We start from the raw sequence: 21,673 nt of genomic DNA, 5'->3' as shown, positions 1-21,673 counted from the left end.
ACGTAACATCATATTTGGTATATGTGGGACTAGTCAAACAGCCGCCAGCACGATATATGAGCTAGCGTGTTGTTACGTTTTACATGGCACGCACATGATGATTATCATGTTTGGACGTGTGATTTACCTTCATCGTCTATTCAAACGGCTTAGGTGTAATATACACGTGGTGCCAGCGATGGGAAATGAAACTAAATTTTAACAAAACTGGTGGCATGAGTTTCTCTAAAAAAGGTGAATCTCAATACACAATAAACAGCTCTCCTGTAGAAACGGTGCGCGAATACAAATACCTAGGTGTTTTATTTTGTCTCTCTCTATCATGGAATCGGCATGTAGATTACGCTGTAAATAAAGTTTGTCAGAGCTTAGGATTCTTAAAAAGAAACACACCTGTTTTTCCACAACGAACCCGGAGTTACCCGTATGATACAAATCATACGTGAGATCGTACTGGTGTAGGCATGTTGTGTGTGGCACCCTTCAACATCATGAAATAAAGAAAGATTAGAAAAAGTTGAGTTCATGGCGGCGAAACATGTGTTTAAGGCACCTAAGTAAGACGGACATTTCAATGCGACAGAAGGTAAGTGAAAATGGAAGTCTCAGCAGCACCGAGGGTCATCGTTTCGGTTGAAGCTCTTGCATAGCACATTTCATTCTCATACTCGAATTCCTTGTGACGTATACATAAGCCGGCCTCACTACATTTCAGCCCGCAAGGATTATGAACATCAGATAAGAGAATATAAATGCAATACATCGTCCTTCAGCAACCACCAGTCAGAAGAACTGACTTCCTCCCAGAACTGTATAAATTTCTTCAACATATGCATTGTTTTCTGCAACAAACAAGATTGAATATTTCGACCGATAAGCCCTATAGACTATGTCTGTGCGCCTGGCAGTCGCCATGATCTTTATGGTAACTTAATTGTAAGCTATGTTGTTTTGTTTTGGTGTTTCATTTGCCCTTGTGCTCGATCAATGCTGCACCTTGTTTTAATTATCATGGGATTTCATTATTTTTGTAGCTTCTGCATTTTCTTACATGTGACTTTTCTGAGGCAGCTGTGCTAGGTGCAGCTGTGTATGTTTTGTGTCTCTCGAAATTCCTCTTTTCTTGTTTTATTTCTTTACACAAACTGATGTGAACCTGCGATTTTCATGTTCTTTTTCTGCACTCCCCCCTCCGAAAATGCCTGTATGGATGCTGTGGGTTGTAAATAAATAAAATAAATAAATAAATCACGTGATGTCAAATTTGTTATACGAGGGGCTATATCGAAACGACCGCAAGCTGATCATGAGCATGGCATGTAGTCATGTTGTTACATAAAACACGTCTCATGATTATCATGTTTGCACCAGTCCCATACCTTCGTCGTCAATTCACGTCTCATAATAGGAATTTCGGTATTTTTGAAGCAAGCGAGATGGTGGCAACCACATCATGAAGGCCCCAATATACTCCTACGTAACGTTGACTCGCGCGCACGCTGGGCGCAGCGACTCTACACTGGCAAAGGAAGGAGGAGAAGGAGGAAAAACATTTATCAAGACAAAAATCAGAAAAAAAGCAGGTGAACACAGGCAGTTGTGGTCAGACCCTCAGTCCTGAGCTCCGCTGGCACGAGCGGCGCGCTGGGCCAGGTCAAGCAAAGCTATTTGTCTTTGCTTGGCTTCGTCTGCAAGCCATGCCTCTGTAACGTGTGTGGATGGTGAGTAACGCGCGGACTGCCGATGTGTGTGGGCCTTTTGCTGCACTCCAGTGTTAAGTGGCTGAGTGTTGGTGTGTCTGAACACAATGGACACTAGGATGGAATGGTGGGCTAGTTGGGAATTTATATTTGTTCAGCGAACTGGGCGCGCAAAGGTAAACACAAACACAAAGCTAAGGAGGAGGCTGCCAGCGCTGCCAGTTCCCTGAACACCATGGACACGTTTCCCTAAATTGTGTGGGATACATTCTACTTAAGTTTGGAAAGCTACTGGTTTGTATGCGACTCCAATCCATCAGTGCCTGCCGTCGTTTGGTTCGTGAATCTGGAGCGGAACGTCATCGCAGACCGTATAGCTACGCTAAAGCACGAGCACATAACAGCCTGACGTCAAGCGCGCAGTGATGTTACGTGCAGAGAATTTCCCTTTTTTTTTTCGAGAAATTTTCGCCTGTAATTTTGACCCAAATATAAAAGAGAATCTTCGTGACACTGCAGAGGAATTGAGGATTGGGTGTATTCTTCTATGATGATCAATAATTAGTGGTCACAGTGCACCTTGAACTGCTGTAATCGGTTCTGGGGCACGCCCCACGCAAGCGTAGCCTTCGAGATCTGTTTGTGATATTTACGCGGAGCGATTTCAAGTTCAGTATCGGTAATAGACTTGAAGCCCACAATGTGCACTTAATCAACAGTATATGCATTATTAAAGCCATGCTTTTGCTGTGCGGCAGAGGAGGGGCTAGTAATAGTTTCAAATTTAGCCAGTACATGAGACACGTGTATATATAGTTTGCGTGTGCAAGGATGGGGGAGGAAATTAGTAATATTGTGAGGGAAAAAATTCATAGTTTTGCTCAAATGCGAAGCAATGTACGCGATAGCAACAAACTGGAAGGTCACGTGCAACAAGCAAATCGAAACGTGCCCCTTGTTTCTCACGCACGAATGACGCGGGAGACGTACTCACACGTAAAGATGAGCGCGAATGTGCGTCTCAGTTGTTACTTTGCTGTGCTTGACAGGCGCGTCCTTTTCACTAACGCAGGCAGTGCAATGATTACAGTGACCTTTACGCACCCCGTAACTACAACAGAATTGTTCCAATGGAAGCCCAACACTATAGCCAAGACGTATTATTCTCCCCACCGGGAGATAAGGGCATGCGAGAGTATCCGCGGGCCACAGTACGCGTGAGAATTCAGGGCCGCCACGCGCTCCATGCGCCATCTTGCCTATAATGCTGCAAACAAGATACCCCCCCCCCCCCCTACCGGCATGTCCACCAACTGCGGTAAGTGGTAGATATAAATAGCTTGCCTTTTGAGCGATCAAGGAAATACCTCACAAGGTAGCTCAGTGGTTAATGCCACGCATTAACGTAGCGGAGGTCCCCCGTTCGCTCTCGCACACCGGAGTCTTTTAAAGACGATATTCTTTCATGGGGACCTTTGACGCAAAACTTTTTGTTTGTCTGTACACTTGTCTGTTTGTCTACTCTTAACGGCACCGGGTACTCGAAATGGCCAACCCCATCCGCAGCGCCCAGCAATGTTGCCCAATGTTCAGCGTTTCATTCTTGTGCAATCGTCCATTAAAAAGCAATTATTGCGCTTGTCTGGGGCACCATAACCAAACGTATATATTCTGCATGTGTGTCTTTTACTAGAAAAGGCATTCATAGGTGATTTTAAAGACCGTAGCGCTTATCACGCTGCGCTGACCTTGCAACGCTTGCACGAAAAGGCGAATGTTTCCAACGCTTTGCTAAGACGAGACAGTGTTAGCACCTACCCGTCGCCTTGCGTTCTGCACCTTATCACCTCATACACTTTAAACAAAAATAAGCCCATAAGGGCGTTTTAAGCATGTTATGTGAACTTTTTCTACCCATTTCGAAATACGAACTCCCTTGAAAGAGGATAGAATGAGCTGAATTCATTGTTTTACCATGATCATCAAAAATGGGAAAGTATGGGAGTTAAACCAGTCCGAAATGGGAGTGACTGAAAAATAAAACAAAAAAAATTGCGTTGGTCAGAAGGATGTATCTAAATACGCCCATTTAGACAAGAACAAGCAAGCGAGAAGGATCGTTCTAAGCGTCAGCGTCAACGTCGCAAAAGTTATTTCAGTAGGCAAGTTTGAAATAGCCCGCACAGCGCCGACGCTCTTCAAAAAGTTCATAAACCGCGCCTTACGACCCGGCGCATCAAAACGACACGCACGCACGGAGTAGAAAGTTGCCCGGACTATGCCATCTTGTGTACTGAGCGCGGAAAAGTGTGTCGCTTCGGTACTACACCGTTCTGCGCCTCTACCTTCTGTTCGTCGAGGCAGCCAGCGGCGGCCGCGACTAAGTCGTCGGTGTTGTCAAATTTTCAAGCGGAGGGCACATGGTAAGTAAATCCGAATGAGCTTGGTGCGTTATTTGTTCGTACGTGTGCGCGCTGCGGCAACCCAGTCAGTTGGTAGAAGGCTCGTGCTGGGCTCAAATTCGACATTTATTCTCTCCGGAGCGAAAGCGGCAAAACTCACCGGGAATTCACTCGCTTCGCCGCCTAAGTCACCGTAAACCTACGCCGCGAAGCCGGAACGAATAAATTGGTCCGATTTTCCCGTCACGCGAAAGCGGACCCTCTTTCTGATCCATGGCCTCCTAGCTAAAAACCACGCGATCTGAATAGCTGGCGTCAAATGCAACGTGGCAGCGAAAGCGTTGGCAGTGGCTTGCGGCGGCTCTAATTGCAAACTACTCATGCAGCTCGACGAAGCTGAACGGCCTCAACGACGACGCGTTCCTTGAGAGCCTGGTTCGCATTACGATCGCCGAAAACACTTGAAGTAGACGGTGCAGCAGCAGTGAGTCGGCATGCCCGGACGTGTCTCGTTTTTGTGCGCAGCCGGCTGAATCCGGCGCCGAGGCTGCCGGTGCATTCGCTTGCGTCGTTTTTGCTGGCGCATGTCTCCCCAAACAAATATTCAAAAAGTGCTGGCTGTGTCTTTACAGTACTTTGCGTGAAAACTGGAATTCGTTATGGAATATAGCGCGCAGAAAGCAGGCAAACTCGTATTAATCCGCAAAAGCAGTGGCGGCGGCATCATTCCCCGGGCCCATTACAAATGCGAACATTTTCGACGCGTGCGGACGTGGTTTTCTGGCCACTCTAGTGTTTTAGTTTCGGGCGTAGCCAGGGAGTGGCACACCGGGCCCGTGGTCCCCATCCCCTCTCAAATTTTTGGTCGTTGGCATGGAGAGCAGAAAATGGACATTTTAAAATAGTACCCCCCCCCCCCCCCCCGCGAAAAAAGTTCAATTCTTACTAGGCGTCTACTTCTGAAGTGTGAATGCGGCATGTGTGTTGCAAGCGCGTGCTCTTAATAGCTTCGTTCGAAGGGAAGGAAAATTAGGAATGACCATACATGCAAAACGTGTGTCACGCAAATGTGCAGTTTTGTTGACAAGGCCACCGTGGGGTATTCGTAACGCCACTTGAGATCATGAAAAACCTAGCATTGCTTTGGTGTGCTTCTATTTGGTGCTGCTAACGCTCGGTGTAATGAGCGACTGCGTGGAGCATTCGGCCCGAAAGTTCTTTCATGCAGAGCAAACTTATGAGTTGCTGTAGCATGCGATCACTCAGAATGTGTTTGTTTAATAATATTCATCTGATTAAAATTAACCATGAAGAATATGTTCCACAAGTTCAAGTTCAGTTTTCTTACCACATTGCTTCTAAAAGCAATGTGGTAAGAGAGACTGATTCTTAGATACGATGATTCGAGCTACGAGCAGCCTCTTTCTGGGCTTTTCTTCTCTGGCTCATGGGGAACTTGACTTGGATTATTCGACCGCGATTTGTTGTGCCTTATCGAGGCTAATTATGCTCGGCTAAATGAAGTGATACCATTATCGGTTATGCCTAATTCGGTTTAGGTATACTTAACTCTACCCACCTCGGCTCATTTAAGTGTTACATGGATTAACACAAAAACAGCAAACGACTATGCCTAATTAAAATTAGCTTAATTTAATCTGCTTATGCTTGGCTTTTACAGGTTATATTATGATACACTACGCTTGAGTAATTTTTACTACAGTTTGGCGCAACAAGGCAAGTTTAACTTGGATTAATGTGACAAGGGCAAGCGGGGCCGAGGAATTTTAATTTTTTATGCTTGACATCATTTGGTTATATGGTGCTAGCTATGCTTATTTTAGGCTAACTGGTAAAAAAAGAGCTATGTGCTCCGCACTTCGATTGGCGCTGCCTAAGCTGCTGTGTGAAAGAGCGGCATAGATTTGACAGAGCAAAGAAAGCAACACTCAGTGGTCGTTTTGGCTACAGCGCCGTAACTTCGTCAAACAAAGTGCTGTACGAGTCCACCTGATTAGGACTGGACAGGCATGCACACTGCAGCAGGCAGTATGAAGAGATGGTACGTCGATGCAATCTGCCACAAACCCTTGGTCTGCACACTTTTGCTTACGCCTGTACGTTTAAGACGCGTTGCAAGCTGTACTACGCTGGTGCTACATTCAAAAACGTCTTTATAAACATGTGAGCTCATCATAGCAGCCCAAGCAGTGCAATAAAGCACTTGCAGCTTAATTCTGCATGTTCTGTGTTTGTAACAGTCATAATTCATAATTTTGTCGTGTTTTTTAAAGTCACATTCATATGTTACTAGCTGGCATGCAACTGATTTGCTGCAACAAAATATATTTGCACTGAACTTTTGCACCTTTCAAAAAGAAGATGCAGTCTCATAGCCAAATCTCACTTGACCTATGGTTGTTCCCTTTTGTGGTAAAGTATGCAATAGTTGTCATGTGCCTATTGATGTTTCTTTCATTTATATCAAGCTGTGGCCATCATGTGTTGTGAGTGCTTTTTCATGCGTGCAGCAGTGATAAGAAAAGTGTGAGAACTCAGCAGGATTTGTGTACATGTTAGCTTATCGTACTTTGTGTTGATAAAGTATGCAAAGAAAATTTTGACACAGCTCATTCATATAGAGGTACTATACTGTACAATGTTTCCTCCGTCACCATATTATTGTGGATGTGCACTGGACCCAAGATAGTATTGCATGATTAAAATGCATGCAGCTGCGAAGTGAACATTGCAAGGGCTTTGATTGGCTTCCTCGTGGCTCTCCTTTTTCAAATAAATATTGTAGGCACAGTATAGAGCGCACAGGCAATTTGAAATCACTGTACCAGGTGGGGAAGCAGCAGGAGAGTTGGTAAATTACTTTCTGCAGTAGTCCCTGCTGTGCTGCTACCTGTGCTTGATGCTCTCAACTTTGTTGCACTTTCATTATGTTATCAATACATATCTTTTTTTTGTTGTTTCAACACCTGTGAACCTTCATGGAATTCAATTTATTGTCTTAACTGCTATTCGACATTCTTCTTTCAAGGACTTCGGCACTTAGCAAAAAGTGTTCAGCTGAGACATAGTTTGGGCCCATTTTGAATAGAGCTCAATACCATTAAGACATAAAAAATTTAAATGCAAAAAAAGCAATGGTATATTAGTCTTTTGCACTTAATTTGTGTATCAAGTATAGGTTTTTGCTACTATGCAATGCAAAGCAAGTAATGTAGTCAAACTATCTGATATTTTTTAAAACTTAAACTGACATTTTTATCATTGGTTTGCCGAAATGGTCTGCACCCGCAAGACATGGCTTGAATAAAATTCTTACCGAATATCTGTGCGGTGAACAAAATATTTGAGCCATATTTTGCTAACAGTGGATGTAAAAATATTTGTTGACATCTAACGGGTTTGCCGTATGGATACTGCATGTCCGCTTTCCAAAAGCCATTGAAGATTTCACGCGGCCTTGCAATTATGAATCGGATTTTCTGTTCCCGAGTCTCATATATATTTGGGTCACAGTGTGTAAGAAAGAAACCTGATGATTACACACCAAGTGAGCTAACCTATTTGCTTAATAAAGCATAACAGAATCAAATTTAGCATGAGTAAACAAAAGAGGAATAGGAAATATTTATAGGCAAAGTGAAAGAGATCTTAGTGTCGTGGTGGAAGATTATGTATGACGTTTTATTGCCAAGAAGTATAGGGAGATTGATAGCTGCACATGGTCCTATGTGTGTCACAATATTGCCTATAAATAAGAAACATTTCTGGTCAATAAAATATTTGCTTTTTCACTGCACAGCCATTGCTGGTAGTGTGCAACAATTAATCTGGCAATCAGGGTGGGACCTGTGTCGCAGGGCCTGCTGGACAATACCCACAAGATTGTGGTGGCATGCGCCATAACCACAAGGCCAGCTAGGAATCTGAAAGTTCGGCAAGTAGCGTTTTTGTTTCTCTGGCAAAGTCACGCTCCTGTCTGCAGATCAGGTAAATTGAACTTTGAAGTTGAGAGCTTTCAATCTTTTGTTGAGCATTTGGAGCTTCAGGGCAGATTACACAACTGAATAGGAGAAATCATGCCTATTTTTACCAATAATTGGCACTGAAGCATAAAAAATTCACAAGAATTTGGTTCTGTAATTGCCAGGAGAAAAGCTCTTCGTGAAAGTAAGATAACTAGTTCAAATTCACTACTGCTCTAAGAGGTCTGTAATTGTGGAAAAGTTGTAAATTCAGTCATAAATTTCAGCTTCACAATGCAAGTGACGAAGATTTGTAGAAGATTTGAAGGACCCAATCCGAAAATGTAACTGTTCTGGTGGTTGACTGCACGGCAAAATGGTAGCTTCAATTCAACTTGCGTTTGAAATCGTCTGCTTTTGACAAAAGATGAACCACAATACAAACTGCTGAAATAAAAGTCGGAAACCTGGAAAAGTGCTTAAATGCAGTGAATATAAAAAGAAGCTTTGCCGAAGGTGCAGTAGCCCCCCCGAACGCACTGAAGCAAGAAGTTCAAAGGGAATAAGGCCAAGAAATGGAACTGGTATAGCTGTTGCAAGGCCCAAGTGCCAGAAAATTGCTGTGACAAAAAATACTCATGCTAGCTAGGCTCATCAACAAAACATGTGACGAACAAGGATGAATCAAGGCTGAATGCATGCAGTAATTTTAATAAAACCAACAGAAAAACATGAATGCACTCCAAACAACTGTGAAATCGCGTCAGAAAAAAAATTGTGGGGTGAGTCTTTCTGGGAAGTGCCGTGGTTCTTAAATTAAGGTGGACATGTGGCCACATCAGCCATAATATGTGGGAGTATGCTTCAAAACACTGCATTGTTGGGCTAGTTAGTTTACATTTGGCCTAGAGGAGCGAAGGCTTGGAATCAAAGGAACACTACTTAGAAGACGCTCGATTTCCATCTGGGTTTGTTTTGAAAAGTATTTCGGCACAAAAACAAATGTGCAGGCGCAGTCACACCTGATTTTCTCTGAGCCAACAACACACATTTGGGAAAAAAATGTGTTAACAATGTACAATACCATGAAGGGGCCATGTTTGATCAGTTTTTTTTTATCTAACTGCGTTCAAGAAAGTTTATTTCCTTCATTGTCAAATGCACCGATGATGCACTAATGCATGCATCTGCGGCAATTTCAATATTTCCTGCCTGTAATATTTTGCACTCACACCTGCCTTCACCTTTGCCCTTGACATTCGCCTCCTCAAAAAGTGCATTGCAGCCAAATGTACTGCAATGCGCAGGAAGGTGCCCATCATTGTTTCGAGCATTCACCGTAGTTGCGTGCTCTCTGAGTTTAATGTAAGGGCATCGGCCTGTTTGAGTTATCTATGCTTTACCACAGCTGATTGGTATCTTATATACCACTTCCATAGCACAGCGGACAAATGGCTTCTTATTTATTTATTTATTTATCACATACTGCTGACCAAGTATGGTCCATGCAGGAGCTTTTGCTTTTTTCGACACACTTCTTTCTCTTCTTTCACCTGCAAGAAGTATACAAAGGGAAAAGCTTTCGAGGTACCGTGATGACGAAGTCTATGCCCTGCTTTAAAGCTATCCTCTTATAGTTACGTGAAATCGTGTAACTTTAGGGAATTACAACAAACTTGTTCCACTTGTTGGACCTCTGTCGTTAGGGCATGCTGGGTGAAGCTGCAATCTGCTTCAGAAGGGAGGATGCTATGGCAACGATCATTGTGGAAAGAAAACCCGAAGTTGGAAGACACTAAATCTGGTGGTCGAAGCTGAAGTTGACCTGAAGAGAGCGTGACTTGGTCAGAGCTGAGTTGAGGCACGAAGAAGCAATTAGCCTTTTCACCAGTTTGGTTTGGAAAGAGTCAAATGGGAAGATAGCTTTTTTTGACCGTGGCTTATACTCCCAGAAAATAAGGTCATCCCATGTTTTGCGGATCGCATTATTGTCGGAAAGGTCCATTATAAAGGATAATGAGGGCGGATCTTGCCTAAAGCACTGTTCAACCAATAACCATATAATCCAGTTTTTGATTTAGCATTTTTTTTTCAATTATTACGATGGCATTTGCTGACAGTTTTAGCCACGGTAAAAAAAAGCTATCCTCCCATTTGACTCTTCCATACTATACTGGCGAAAACAGGAATCGCTTCTTCATGCCTCAACACGACTCTGACCAAGTCATGTTATCATAAGGATAGCCTTAGCTTTGACTGCCAGAATTTACACCTTGTAACTTCAAGTTTTTCTTCTACATTGCTCGTTGCCATAGCATCCTCCCTTCTCAAATAGATTGTGACTTCACTGAACGTGCAAACAAGACAGAAGTCCAACAAGTTTGTTGCAATTTATTAGATTCACATGATTTCACACTACCTTAAGCGAACGTTCAAAGCATAACGAAGACCTTGTCTTCTGAGCACCCTTAACCCTTTCAGCCCTGACTTTTTTGTTTTAGTTGCAGATTTTTTTCAATGCATTTTTTTCATGTTCAGATCATAAATAACATCCCCACAAAATTTCAACTTCATAGCGTCACTGATTACGGAGATAGAAGTATTGTGTCAAAAACGTACATCAGGGCTCAATGGTTGCAAAGTGAAATTGAAATATGTGGCAGCTTTAATGAAAAAGACATTGGGCAATTCAAAATCGCCAAAGTGATCAAATAGATGAAAAAGAGATGTTATACACGCATATGCAAAGCCCTGAAACAATTTCTTGACTTTGTTATGCACAGGTGAACCTTGCATTTCTCGCACATCAGGCGGGTTCTTCCTGTGCAGCCTTGCATCTTCTTTCCCTCGTTTCGTCGTGAAGTGGGAAATGTCTCAGCTGATCAAACCTTAAATCCTCGATAGGTCTGTTTTCTGCCATCCTCAGGTGTTTTGAAACCTGCAATGGTGACTGTAAGGTCTGGCGTCGCAGGCCACGGGAGCGAGTCTTCTCGGTCTCAAAGGGGCGCGCTTCCCAAAAAGCCTATTCTCGGGAGACGATAATCTAGGCGTAAGCGCGCCCCTTCTGGCAAGAATACCGTGGTCAGTCGCCGCTTCTAGCAACCAGCTAAATGGTCGCCGGAATGCGGATTGCCGGCGGGTGACAGGAGGACAGTGCATAGCCACCCATCCGTGAGGAGTACGCGGGACGGCTGGCATGCTGTGCAGCGTAGTCATCTAGCGGTAATGCAGGAGGACCGCAGCCGAACGGCGCCACCATTGTGTGCGTTCGCCCAGTTCGCGGAACGTTGGGTGCAGGCCGGTCCTTTCGTCTCTCTCTTTCCGACCGAGCAGTCGAGTGCGGGAAGAAGAGAGCGAGAGGAGGGGACGGCAACAAGTGTGTTGTCGGTCCAATAAACGGACTAAATTGCTTTGGTTGGCCGTGAGGAGAATCGGGAGGGGCAACCAAGGTAATAAAACCTGGCTTCCGAGTCCTCGCGGGAGAGTCTGGTCGCAACAAAGAGTGCTCTGCACTATCGGCTCTGCCGAGGCAACATGCGATGGTTCCGACGGTCAAGTCTTGTAAATATGTACATAAGTTTCTGTATATAAAGTCGAGTTGTTGTAACGTTTGAGATCTACTGGCTTCCATCTCCGAACAAGCGGCAGCAGCCACGACAACACAAGACGAACACCGAGAAGCAACCAACCTTCCACTCCCTTCTGTAGCAACAGCCGCTACACAGCTGGGAGAGCTCTGCTCAAGGGAACATAGGGAGTGGGTAGAAGGTTGAGTTTTACTGTGACAGTGAAGGCCTTCCCCTCTTAGGTGCCAGTGGCTTCGACCCAGCTGCTGACAGGCCCTCAATGACTCTTTGAGTGAAGTCGAGCAGGTCAAGCTGCTTAGGGAGGTTCTGTTTGCATCACGTCTGTACTCAAGCCAAGCGTTCACCACCGCGAGGTTCATAATATGAAACGTCATTCTCCACGTTCACTTTCGGGAGCGAATTGTAGTCCGATAAAGGGAAATCAGGAAGTCTACTTTATCGACACCGCCCATGCTGTGGTTGTATGCATTGATGACTGCTGGTCGCTTCACGTCCACGTAACACTTTTCCGCTTTGTTCCAATGACGAACGCTATCTTCGTCCTCGATAGCAATAAAGTTGGATGCAAGGGTCACAGACCTGTTATCCATCTACCTTGTTATCGCTATAATTCCATCAGCGCTGACCACGCAGTCTGAAGAACCGCGGCCGCTTTTTTCAGTTCTTTTTCAGTTTTCAAGGGGCACTTTTCACACCTGTTCGATCTTACAGTGCCGGCAGCAAATATTTTTTACCCAGCATCTCACGGAGCAGTGGCAAGGACGTAAAGTAGTTGTCAAAAAAAAAAGCTTGTGTCCCACACCAGATGGAATTCGGTCAGCTAAACGCAGCACTATTGCGCCGGTAACACCATACTGCTGCTTGGTGTGGTCTTCGATCTTTGTTGTGGACCCCTGATAGGGCAGAAAGTCATATACAAGGCCAGATTCGCCGCAGAGCATAAATATTTTGATGCCCCAGGGGTTCGGCTTTCCTTTCACATATTGCTTGATGTCGAGATGTCCTTTGAAGGAAGGGCACCATCTGTTCATCTATGTAGAGGCGCTCCTCTGTTACAAGTGACTTGCACTTTCTTTAGAAGATATCAAGCAATGGCTTTACTTTCGAGAGACGGTCAGTAGTGTCGGGGTAATTCACATCCACAGTGTGCAGGTTATTTCGCAACTTTTCGAAGCGGTTGCGCGACAATCCTGCAGACGCCACGATATCGCACCTCATGCTTGTCCTCCAGTAGTCTGAGCCTCGGGTAATGGATAACACCCATTGTGAGATGTAGTGCGACTAGACGCCTTATTTCTGCCTCGTTGGTGTTGGTGGAGCTTCCTTCGTTAAACACTGAGTACCGGTTTGTTTTTCCAGCCAGCTCCAGAAATACACTATTTGGCACATACCCTTTGAAATATTCGTAGGGGGACAGCAACTCTACGAGTTTCGATGCTTCGTGGACATCGCCTTCGTAAGTTGAGTCTGGCGCCTTGAATAATTTTCGTCTCCAGCCGCCAGATGTGTTCAGTGCACTCTCGTCATCGGAGCTTTCAGTGTCGCTCTCCACTGTATCTTCATCAGGAGCACAAGGCATCATACTCTCGTCGTCTGATTCATCGAATTCCCCGTCTACGTCGAATAGGTTGCCGTTGTCGAGCTCCTCAAACAGCGCGTCCGTTGTTGCTTGTAGCCGTGTGGAACGGGTTCGGCGACACGAATAAAACGAAGTCACAGGTATACCTGCACCTGCGAACATAGAGAAACAGGTTAATTAACATACCGCGTCAGCATTCGTTCAGATATCGCTCGTCTAAAACACGCACCACAATCGACTCGGACACCGCCATTTACAACCGTTGAGCCCTGATGGTGTCAAAATCGTACATGACAAAAGCATGACATTGCAAAAATGCTGCACATGCAAACAAAAAAACTCAAACGTCTTCTAACTAACGTACTACTAAGGCACAACATACAAAAAACTGGGCGCATAATTCAAAAGAATTACGTAGTTACAATTGCAGAAAATCCGAACTCACCTGGCTCCGCGTTCGCCATGATGTTGCCACTGCTTGTTCTTTGTTGTGAATTCAGTGTTCGAGGAAACACGAGAATACTGATGTCTATGGCAGTAGGTGGGCCGAGACTTCACATTGGGCAAAAAATTGCTAGTTTTTGTTTCGATTTCTCGGCGTGGCGGTACCATTTCTCGTGTGGTGTCAATTGACACCGCCAGGACCGATAGGGTTAAAGCTTTTTCATTTATGCACTCTTGCAGGTGACGGAACAGAGAAAGAAGTCTGTTGAAAGAAACATAAGAAGCCATTTGTCCCCTGTGCTACGGAAGTGGTAAATAAGATACTACTCAGTTGTGGCAAAGCTTCTATCGGCCAAACAGGCCGATGCCATAACGATGGACTAGGAGGGCACCTAAGCTAAAGTGAATGCTCGGAGCCATGGGGCACACATTCTTGCGCACTGCAGTACAATTGGCTGCAATGCACTTTTCGAGAAGTCGAATGTCAAGGGCAGGGCTAAGGGCAGGTGTGAGTGCAAAACCTTGCAATCGAGAAAGATTAAAATTGCCGCAGATGCATTCATTAGTGCATCATCGGTCGATCTGACAATGATCCACCGATCATTGTCAAACTCCGGTGCGCATGTCAAATCGACTAAATAACCAGCGAAGTTTCAAACGCATTTACGGCCGCACCCAAGCATTCAACTTATCAGCACTGCCCACAGCCGTAACACTATGGAATGATCTTCCTAACACAATAGTTTCAATCACTGACCATACACTATTCCGCAACCAAGTATACCGGCATCACTTTCCATAGAAATTTAGCTCTCTATATGCGTACATATCTGCACATGTGTTCTGACTTTGTTCCTCGTGCTCATGTTTTGGCACCATTTATTTTGGGTACCTGCCATTTATTAAACTTTGTATTAGACACCACCATTGTAAATACATTGTTTTTTCATGTCCTTCTTCTGTAAGTTATGTTATATTACCACATTTTAATGTTTTGTACTCTGTTGCTTCTGTTATATTTTATTTTCTTTTGTCGCCCCCCTTACTCAATGTCCCTAGGGGAACCTGTAAGTTAACGTGAATAAAATTATAAAACGAAATAAACTACCTTGAACACAGTTATGTCTTAAAACTGATTAAGCATGCCCCGTTCATGGTATCACGTTTTTTTACCCAGATATATGTTGTTGGTTCAGTGAAAATCAGGTGTGACTGTGCCTGTGCATTTGTTTTTCCGCTGAAATACTTTTCAAAATAAGCTCGGGTGGAAGTTGAGCGTCTTTTAATTAGTCTTCCTTTGATTCCAAGCCTTCGCTTCTCTAGGCCAAATGTAAACTAACTAGCCCAACAATGCAGTGTTTTGAAGCATACTTTCGCATATTATGGCTGCTGTGGCCTCATGTTCATCTTAATTTAAGAACCACGACACTTCCCAGAAAGAGTCACCCCATAATTTTTTTTCTGATGTGACTGCACAGTTGTTTGGAGTGTATTCGTGTTTTTCTGGTGGTTTTATTAAAATTGTTGCATGCATTTAGCCTTCATTTATCCTTGTTCGTCCCATGTTTTGTTGATTTCTTCAAACGCTTGTGTGAGTGGAAAAAGCAGTAGAGCATTAACAGTCGGGTATTACATCATGTTTTTGCTGCAAGCTACACTATACTGCTCCTAACGGTTGTTACCGAAGCCGTTATTTAAAAAAAATCAAGTGGGTGATATGTGACTAAAGTGTCGGGCCAGTTGTGGCGCCTTATTTTTATACTGTCACTTGTCAACCCAAGAGAGTGATTAGCACCCCCGTTATATATCTCTATGGCTTTTTCTGTATGAAACAAGCATGCTAAGCAGTGTTGCTGTATATGCAGTAGGGGGGGGGGTAGCAGACAATAGTCAAGCATGGAATCTGCTGTATCCTGCGCAGCACTTTTGATACACATCATACATTATTCTAGTAGCAAGACCTGCATCGGGCAAACTGCGCATTGAATAATTGAGCAACTGTGGATTATGCATAATGCTTAAATGATATTGGAAAAGGAGGACATCTTGTTGCTTCTCTCAACTTTACTGCTACAGCTTTGCCTCATGATTTTGTAAGACTGATTTTTTACAGAAGCAAGGGTAAATATGTTGCTTGCACTGAAGCTCACCACATCAAAAAAGGGAAAGCTTTGTATCATTGATAGTTCTACACTTTTTTAAAGCTGTTAATTTTCAATTCCTGCATTACTTCATTGTTAACGAGCTGTGTGTTCATATGTGATATGTTTTCTTGAATATGCTATGGTATGTAGATATGACATTTATAAGTCGCTGACTGTTTTTTTCACATTAGCCAAGAATCGCTGAAAAATCTGAATAATTGAGAGTCCGAAAGAAAGGACTCACCAGGAAAAAAAAAGCAACTTTATCGGCCCAGTGGCCAGAAAAAAATAGTGCACGTCTGCTCACAAGCGCAATTACAGGCGACTAAGTCTGCCTGTATTTTAGCTAGTGTTTGGCCATAACTATAGGTGATAGCACTGTTAGGGCATGTGCTAAATATGCATAGCATTTGTGTGGATGGCACTTCGGGGTAGTCTGGGACGTTAAACCCCACAAAAAACTTCAGGGGAGTCATCATAAGCCTCTGTTCACCCATCATTGCCCGACTCAAACTCCTGAGCAGCATCAGATTAATGTCTCCCTACATTGGTCTTGCAAATTACTGCAGCTCTTTTCAACGCCATCTATGTCTTGTAAATTCTGAATTCTCTTGTTAGTGCCAACGACACAAATAGAATTGGTAGCATTGGAGCCTTTTTAGCAGGCCCTGCAGCAAACAAGGGAGCGAGACACAAAACACGCTTGACCACAGAAATACTTGACAAGCAAACTCTCAAATGCCAAAAGGAACTAAATTGCATAAAGCTAGTTCATCCTGCAGCACTCGTGTTTCTCTGTTTGCTACATACATGTGGCCAATTCGAGCGATAAAGAAGCTGATTCTGAGTATGGCGTGGCTTGGCTTGCAGTTTGGTTGTGGTAGTCATTCAATGAATACTCCTAAAAAAATGGTCATTACGTTCAGCCCGAAAACGCGTGGCCTTCGAAATGTGCATTTCTGCATTGACTTTTACCCTTACACAATCTCCAGTCATAGGAACTGCAACCTTTTAGTGCTGGCAACCCAGTGAAACTATTGTAAAAACAACGTGATCAGCTGGTCATGGCATTCCATGGCGCATTCAATCAGGCAGCCGTAGTCCGGAAAATCTGAACGGTGCACCGTGAGGCATCCAAATTCTCAGTCCCGTATTTTCAATGCTTCTAAGCGATTAGTGGCGGTGCCACAGAGATGTCTGAATGAATGAACATGTTCATATTATCAGTGTCCGAAAAAGCAGTGGGTCACTGTACATGTTGCAAAAAGAACAAAGTTGTTTGGGCCAGTGCTGGTCTCTTTTATTCTTTAGGGGGTCTGCCTGGCTTGCACTCAAGACTTCTTCAAAAAAGGATGTGCTTTGTGACAGACGATTATAAATATATATATATACACAGTGTGTATGTGTATTAAAAGTACAAGCAAGAACTTTTTTTTTCTGGCATGATTGCATCACAGGCACACACATGCAACACACACACACTATGGTGGCAGATGTAACCTCCCTGTTGTGCCAAATGTCAGTCATCTCAGTGTTTTGTTAGGCTAGATCAAGTTTTAGTGGACTTGTGTTGAGGGACTGTGCCAGTGCCTAATGCAGCAACCGAATAACAGAAACATGACTGAGCATCAACCTTTGAGTTCGCCTCCCAATACATGACCACCTGACCTAAATGAAGTTTCAACGATTCCCAATTCCCTTACTGCACTTACTTAGCACAAGCAGACTCTTGCCTCTTCACCAAAGTGAAATCTACCTGCAATGCAAATCACCATGCTCCTTCAGAAAAACTTGTGCGCGTGCCCTTTAAAGACTCCAGACAGCAAAAGATTTTTTTGCAACTTTTTTACAGAAAATTGTAGCTTTGCTTGTGGTAATACCGACATTGAAACATAACTGCTCTAACGCATTGTATAATCAATACTAGTGCAATAATTACGATATTGTGTCGATTGAAAATGCCTACCTAAGTATCCTAGGAGACAAGCACCACACAGTGTGAGATTGCCCTAGACCGCATGCGCTGAAACATCCCTCTCCCGATCGATGCTTCAGTGCATGCAGTCTCAAAAATGAACCGACCTGCAGGTGGTGAAGTATGAATAAACATTGGGAGTTCTTTGATCATATCCCCCTGAGATAAAAAGAGGACAACTACTGCCGTAAGCAGCCAAAACCATTGTGAGAGCAGCTCGGCAACAGAGTGAGAGGAGAGAGGGGTGAGGTGGCACTCCTCACCGGGTGCCAGTTAGGGTATGGCACACACCCCACAAATGTTTTCTGTTGTCGGCAATACTCCCCTTACTCATAGAATGTCACACCCGACCTGTTAGCATCAAATAAGAGATGTCGATTGGTGCTAATAACTCAGATGAGCCCTCACCCTAATTTAAAACCAAATTAAAATATTTTATAGGCAGCGCTCTTCAATAATAATTGAAGTGTCTCCGCATGCTGGACTGTCGAACAACGCAAGCATTTCAAATTTCCAAAGTTGGTATCAAGAGTCGTTTAAAAACCTTTCAGAAATGATCTACAAGGATGCATTTTAGTAATGAAAGAGCCATTGGCAAAACTATGTCGGTCCTCAATACTTCAAAGGCTTTAGAATGACTTAGCAGCGTCTTGAATAAACATGTTTTTCCAAAATATTTTAATATACAAAGGCTTATCAAAATAAGCTCGAATTTTCAGGCAAAGAATACACATACACAGAAGTACAGGTTGCAACAAGTATATGGCTACACGACCCATGTATGTGCTGGGAGTGTTAACACTGCTAGTAGTCGTGACATCAAGAATGGATTACTTTTCTTGCCTGCTGGAATGCTAAAGCGTGTAATATTTTATGAGTTTGAAGCTGACTAATAATCTTTACATACTACCTGAGGGCATCCAGTCTGACAGAATCCAGATGAGGGCATCCAGTCTGACCCTTACTATGAATGAACAGAATAAGTGAAACTTTAAGGGTTTGTGCAGCTGCGTCAGGTACGTTTGTTATAATTATTGACAAAACAAGTTGGTGGAGCATCAGACTTATTCCAAGTTAGCAGGTTTGGTCTCTGCCAAAGGAAAACTATCTTTTTGTGCACCTTTCTCACAATTACACTATAATTACTTGAAAGAACACCTCCTATAATTTCATTGGTTTTCTTGCTATCATTATCATATTCTTACGGTTGGAAAACGAGCTCTTAGCATTCGCCATTCTTTCGTTCATTCCATACTAAGAAATGTTTAGTGATGATGAGCACTTTGCATGAAACAAAGGTCTAGAATGAATCTTATCACAGGCACTCAGGTTTCACCTCTCGAATTAAGGCATAAATATGAGGACGGGTTGAGAAAACAGCGAGTCCATTCACCTCTATCTACGCTATTTTCAAATTCTGGGACGTTATGGTAAGGCAATACTTCTAACTTTCTTGTTGGGCGCTTTTGCAACGAGCTTCAATTTTTTTAGAAACTTGTTTTTGTTTTAAAACTAGCCTTTTACTTTACCTTACATCACCAGAGTCATTTGAATTAGCGCTGATAGTCAGTAGTGAACGAATTAAAAAAATCTTTCAGTAAAATCTCGTTTTTGAATGCCGGTTCTTTTAAAACTCTGTTGTGCCTTATTCTATGCCATTTTGGCTCACCAAGCACTTGGCATGTTCTTCATGCAAAACATATATAATTGTCCGTGATACCACCAAAATAAGACAGTGTTGTGAAACATGCCTTGTTAACGTTAGTTGGACAAACCATGCGTGGTTAAAGAACATTTTTTTATTGGTTCAACAGCATGGACACTGAATGTTTCAATTTTGCTCAGTTTTGTTTAGTGTTGCAATAGTGTTGCGTTTGTGCTAGTGCGTTCGTATGCGACATTAGTCTTGCCTCGTTACGCTACTAGCAATGGCTTTTATGTCCAAACACGAAGTAGTCCAATCATCAACTCTTTTTTAAAGTGTTGCTTTCTTCTATCGCAGGAACGAGCGCAGTTTTGGCCTTACCTGGTGCAGAAAAACATATTGTCCCTGCACTTCACTATGATGGACAGCTTGTTTTTAAAGCGTAATTACTATTTTCTGGAATAGCCTACCTTCTTGTGCCTCATGTGGAATACACTTGAAAAACCACAGAGAATTGTTCAGAGAACATGCATTATTCGACATTTATACAAAAAGCTGCATTTCGAAGCCTTGATGTGAATTAAAAAAATTAGTGGTGACTATTATGCTCTGCTGCTCTTTTTTTTTCCACAAAAGTGCTTCTGTCCTGGTACTATCTTGATAAGTTTGATTGCAGGTAATGGTAACGCTTTGACATTACCTTTGCCTTAAGAGTGGTGGCAGGGTATTTAAACCAACACATATGTGTTGTAAGAACACTGACTCAATGTTATTTTTTATGGAGTCGTGGTTCCTGTATACTCTACTGGTTTTGTGACTGGGCGCAGATAGGTCATTGACCCGTGCATACATGTTTAGTATGTTGTGCCTTGCAAACCAGTGCAAGAAAGCTCGATACAAAATTTTGGTAAATGTAACAGGTTGGTTGGTGTTACATTCAGTGCAGCATCGATTTTTCACCTGCCATGATCTCTGTAATTGACAGCATAATTAATACACTATAGGAAATGTCCACAATGTTTTTTCCTAGCCGAATTGTCAATTGAATTACTGTTGTGTCTAACATAAAAATAGGCCCCTCTAAAACGCTCCCATGTTTTGTTAATTTGCATTCAGTTGGCATGTTATAACTGGGCCATGACATGCCAAGTCGAGCAGCGTTTTTCAGACCATCACAAATATGGCCGAAAAACTTTCACATTTCTCAAAGAACTCGTCCTGGTTGTTTATTTTTGTTGTCAAAAGTTTTTGTGCCTATTGTAACTTTTTAGTTATGTGCCGAGTGAGCTAGAGGGAGTCAAAAAACAATTTTTTTCACAAAATGTTTTGTAATTCACTCGATAAATTGGTACTTGTGGTAAGGTAATGAAGCAATGTAACTGTAAAAATAATGACTCATTTATGTATATCAATCCTCCGAGAGTTTATCACACCAGCAAAACTGAATAGTTGCCAAATTCGGATTTTTGTTTTTTTTTCAGGAAACATGGCAAACCCAAAGGGCACAAGAGATTATGTGCAGCTGGCCTGTTTGACATTTTAAAGAATAAAAATAATTTAAGCGCGGAAAGTATAACAGATCATCTGAGAAAAAAATTGCGATTTTCCCTTTTTGGGGGGGGTAAAAGCTCCGTATTCAGCGTCTAAAGTCATTGTGGTGCTTAGGCAAAAATATGCATGATATCTCACTTGAAAGCATTATGTATTAGCTGAAATTAGGTGCAGTTACTAGAATGTATTACTTTTTAAACTAAAAATATTTTTGGAAGTTTATTGTTGTTTTTACAGCTTTTGCCATATGCAATTTTGCAGCACGATGCGTTTGCAAAGGCAATCTTCAGCCCAAGCCCACTGATAAACATGTAGGTGGCAATCTTGGTGCCATTTATAAAGCAACCGTAAAGGAAATGGAGTGATCGTCTGTGTTCTACTGCCAACAGTGGTGCACTACAAGGAATGTAGCTAGAGTGTGGTGACAGGTAGCATGGCAAATAAATATTTTTTGCTATGCTACCTGTTCTGTTTCGTGTGTGCATTTCTGTCTGTACAGGTATATATGCTTATGAATAATTTAAACTGAAAAATATCTGAAAGCAAGATGGAGGTGGGGGGAATCGAGCATCTCTATCTGTTGTTTTCTAGTGATGTCCCTGAGATGAGCTATCAAGCAGTTAAAAAATTATACAATGCGCAATAACAATACATTACCCACAA

The 21,673-nt window shown here is 42.9% G+C and overlaps 1 protein-coding gene across 1 annotated transcript in view; it reads right to left on the bottom strand.

The window, feature by feature from the left end:
* LOC142767697 (uncharacterized) overlaps window positions 1–21,673 on the bottom strand; it is a 311,889-nt gene that overhangs the window by 215,930 nt on the left and 74,286 nt on the right. The gene's annotated exons all lie outside the window — the stretch shown is intronic.

This window comes from Rhipicephalus microplus, chromosome 7 (genome assembly GCF_043290135.1).
Source record: "Rhipicephalus microplus isolate Deutch F79 chromosome 7, USDA_Rmic, whole genome shotgun sequence".
Classification (NCBI taxonomy): Eukaryota; Metazoa; Arthropoda; class Arachnida; order Ixodida; family Ixodidae; genus Rhipicephalus; species Rhipicephalus microplus.
Note: the sequence above shows the minus strand (reverse complement) of the source record. Positions and strands in the feature narration are given on the sequence as shown.